A 5,076-nucleotide genomic window follows, 5' to 3' on the forward strand; every position below is an offset into this window, starting at 1 on the left:
TATGTGGACAAGAACAGAAATGATATATCAGATGGCCCAAGAAGCTTAGAAAAGGTTTTTAGCCTCTTTAAAATAGTTTTATTCCGTATAAAATAATATCATTACTATTAGAAAATGTATAACTACTATATGTGTATGAAAAATGTATTATGTGCAGAAAAATTGTATCATTTTTGTATCACTAATGCATACAACTATTTTCATCATAGTATAGAAATTTTATCAATATGTATATGTCTTAAAAATGTATCGTACATAATGAAATTGTATCGCTGTTGTATAAAATATGTATCTCTATGTGTATAAAAATATGTATTATAATTATATAATTTATGTATAATAAATGCATAAATTCTCACTAATTACACAGATATATACAGTTAGTATACATGTATTATACATATTTTGGGATACTAGTTTAACCGCACGTGTCTCACACGTATAATATTTGAATATTTAAAATTTAATAATTTTTTCTATTTCAAATATATTTTAATATAATAATATAAATATAGAGAAATATTTTAGTATAAGAACATATATATTTTACCACCAGAAGCTTCAAGTGATTGATCGATCATCACTTTTGTGTTTGTCATACAGTATCTCTTTCCCTTGCTGCTAGAGTTTAAGAGTGATGCATCAATTTAAACCATATTTGTGACACGATTATTTTTTATTTCTTCTATATTTAAGGTTTTTTCTTGTTTCTAAAGTCAAATCCTTACCAAATTATTTATTACATTTTTATTATGTACTTAAAAAATTTAAAATTTGGGACTTCTTGATTTTTTCTTATTCTAATGCTTTTTTATTTAATTCTAGATTATCAAATCTTCTTAAAATCAAATTTAGTTGATTTAGAATTATTTAACTAATGATAAAAGTTTTAGTTGTCATTAATTCTGATGACTTCTAATAAGAAAAGATTTTATCATAAATATATTTATTTAATTTTCTACACTTAAATATTAAAAAAAATCATTAATTCTGATGAATTCTAATAAGGAAAGTTTTTATCATAAATATATTTAATTAATTTTTAACACTTAAATATTAGAAAATAAAATGAAAAAGACGATTTTGTCTAAAGCAAAGACTTTTAATGAAGGACAAAAAGTTCAAATGATATTTCTAACGCCTTCACACTTTTAATATATTATAGATTATAGATATAGACAAAAAGTTCAAAATCTTCCTATCATGCCTTCAATAAATGTGATCACTATTGATTTGGATAATGGTATAAAATTTAATAAGGGGTATATCAATAAAATCAATTTTAATTTTATAGGAGCAAGAGATTAAGGTGTGTGTCTAACCCAAATAGAGCAAATAAAAAAGAATGAAGATGGTACGACATAATAGATAAATTCACCTGTATGTAAAATAACTTTAAACTAACATTAAATAAAATATATAATTTAATCCCTTTAATAAAAATTTTAGTTCCACCAATATTAATTTGATTTGTGCTCTACTTTTTTATAGATAATTTTCAACTATCAATAACTTACCTTTAGTATTTTTATATTTTTTCATTATGAAAATGAATGTATGATATATTTATATGGATAAGAACAATCTCTTATCTCCTTAATAAAAATACATTATTTACTTTTATTTACATAGTATATTAGGTGAAAAGACCATATTTTTAAAAAAATATTACTTGTAAGTTTTTGTAAAAAATGTTAATATAATGACACTTATAATTTCAAGTTATCCGCTTGTACAATTTTTAAATAAAAATATTAAAATTAGTTACTTAATTCAAAAAAATGTGTTTGAGCTGATGTTAAAATAAATGAGTTATCATTTTCTATCGTATTTATTTAAAAACCTTAATTTAACTTTTTTTAATAAATTAATTAAGAGAAGTATATAATAAGCCATATTACTCTATATAATAAGCATGAATAGGGACGAAAATGAGGATCTTAGGGTTGTTTTTTAAAAATGAAAACTAAGCTCCTCAAAGTTTTATTTATTATTATTTTAAGGATTTTTTTAGAATTACTTATATTTATTTAAAATTTATGTAAAAAAATATTATACATTATAATAATTAATGTTAAAATATTTAAAAAACATGATAAAAAATTGATTGCTTCTCAAATTTTTTGCAGTGTTGCTTAAATTGGGATAACTATTTAAAAATGATATAAAAATACTATAAATAATAATAATTAACAACTTAAAATATTTAAAAGATGTAAAAGTAAGAATGGCAGGAGTCTACAATCAACTTTAAAAAATGATAAATAAGCTCCTCAAATTCCCACATGTATTTTCTAGATGAGCTTAGAGTCAGTTTGGGAAACGGATAAGAGTGAATGATGAGCTTATAGTCGTTTTTTAAACTAAAGATTACACAAATACACAATTTATGTTTTCAGTATTACAAAAAATCCCAACTCCCTAAACATATTACAAAAATCTCACATATACACATAATGCTATGTATATATCGTCTATGTTATGTATATTAATAGGGAGAGAAAGTAAAGTAATTTAAAAAGTGGGAGTGAGTGTAATTACTTTTAAAAGGTTGGTATTTATGTTATTTATACTTTTTTTTAAAATGACAACTAAGCTTCTCAACGTTCCATTTATTATTATTTGAGGATTATTTAGAACTATTTATATTTATTTTAAATTTACGTAAAAAATACTATACATAATAATAATTTTTAAATATTTAAAAGGAACGATAAAAAAATTAATTGCTTCTCAAATTTTTTGTGATGTCGCATAAATTGGGATAATTATTTGAATGATGTTAAAAATACTATGAATAATAATAATTAATAACTTAAAATATTTAAAAGCCATTACTTTTCTCTATAAAATAAGAGTGAATACGAGAGGGAGTGTGCAGCTTTCGGGCGTCCTGCTTGTCGACCATTAAGCTGCTTGTTCCATAATTTTACTATATCGCCCCTAATTAATTATTATACGTCTTTTACGTATTAGAAAATTAATATTATTTGAATATTAATAAAAAGTATTATAAATTATAATAGTTAATAGCTTAAAATATCAAAAAAAAAATCTATCATATATTTTTTAAAATACGTAAAAAAATACTATACATCACAATAATTGATAATTTAAAAAATTTAAAGGTTAATCTGCCTATTTTGACACAAATTCATAGGTCATTTGCCTTGCCTGCATTTTTTTTAATAACTTAAAAAATTTAAAAGATATAAAATATTTGACTGACTCTCGAAATTATTCACTGTCACTTAATTTGCAATAGAAAAAAAAGTATCATAAATTACAGTAACTTAAAAGTTAAACCTTTTTAAAAATATAATTGACTATCACTACCACAAAATTTTGGACAAGGAGAGTAACATATATTATTTAAAAATAACATAAAATATATTATAAATTACAATAGTTAATGGCTTAAAATATCTAAAAAAAAAAATAATCTGTTATATATAATAATTAACAACTTAAAGATTTAAAAGATATAAAATATTTAGTTGATTCTTAAAATTATATCAACGCCACTTAAATTGGAATAGTTAAAAATGTAATTGAATCTCAACGCCACAAAAGTTTGGACGAGGAGTGTATCATGTATTATTTGAAAATTACATTAAAAGTATTATAAATTACAATAGTTAACAAGTTAAAGTATCTAAAAAAAAATAATATGTTACATAACAACTTAAATTTTTTTTAAATATAAAATATTTGGTTGACTCTAGAAATTATATCTGTGCCACTTAAATTGAAATTAAAAAAGGTATTATAAATCTCAATAATTAAAAACTTAAATTATTCTAAAAATATAATTGACTATCGATGTCACAAAAGTTTGAACAAATAGATTAACATGTATTATTTAAAAATTACATAAAAGGTATTATAAAGGGGAAAAAATTAATATATACATCCTTTGATTGTATATTGCAAGTCATATCAATACTTGTTAGATTGCAACTAATATCAATTTTTAAAATAGATAATTTTCACTATTATAAATTACGACAATTAATCTATAATCTATATCTATAATCTATAATATATTAAAAGTGCGAAGCCCCTTAAAATAGTGAATTGAACTTTTTGTCCTTTATTAAAACACTCTGCTTTAGATAAAATTGTCTTTTCACCTTTTTTTTCTAAAATTATTATATCATTATATATATAAAATCAACTCGTAAAGTATACGGGAAGATATATGGTATAAAAAGAATATATAGTAAGATCTAATTAATGCGACTCCTAAAATATGTATGTTGGGAGCTTCTTTTCGCATATTATGTAATACAAAAGCTTTAAAAATTCAACGAGAAAAAAAAAAAGGAAAAAAGGAGAATCACAGAAGAATGGAAAAATTATTGGCTAAATTGTCAAAAAAGCTTGGATTAATTTGTTAGAAAAGAGTTTGTCAATGGTTTGGGATTCCTTTCTCTCCTTTTTTTTATTTTGGTAAGTGGTTTGGGATTATCTCTTGTTAGGAGTACGTACGGTTGGTTATATTAGAATGATTTTAAGGTTTGAGCTTTTCAATATCATATAAAATGTAAAATAAAATAATTTAATTAATCAATTAGATACAAATTACTATAGGGGGACATTCAGAGTTGCAATAACTATAGGGGGATTAAGTTATTGAGTCACTCTATGAAGATCTGGGAGAGGGTGGTCGAGGTGAGGCTGAGACGAATAGTGTCTATTTCGGAAAACCAGTTCGGATTTATGCTCGGCCGCTCGACGACGGAGGCAATCCACCTGGTACGGAGGTTGGTGGAGCAGTATAGGGAGAGGAAGAAGGATCTGCACATGGTGTTTATCGACCTGGAGAAGGCTTACGACAAAGTCCCCAGGGAGGTGCTTTGGAGATGCTTGGAGGTGAGTGGAGTACCGCTGGCCTATATCAGAGTAATTAAGAATATGTATGATGGAGCGAAAACCCAGGTGAGGACGGCGGGAGGAGACTCAGAGCATTTCACTGTCCTTACAGGATTGCATCAGGGATCTACTCTTAGTCCCTTTTTGTTTGCGTTGGTGATGGATGTGTTGACGCGGCGTATTCAAGGGGAGGTGCCGTGG

The sequence above is a fragment of the Capsicum annuum genome, unplaced genomic scaffold (assembly GCF_002878395.1).
Source record: "Capsicum annuum cultivar UCD-10X-F1 unplaced genomic scaffold, UCD10Xv1.1 ctg4635, whole genome shotgun sequence".
Taxonomy (NCBI): Eukaryota; Viridiplantae; Streptophyta; class Magnoliopsida; order Solanales; family Solanaceae; genus Capsicum; species Capsicum annuum.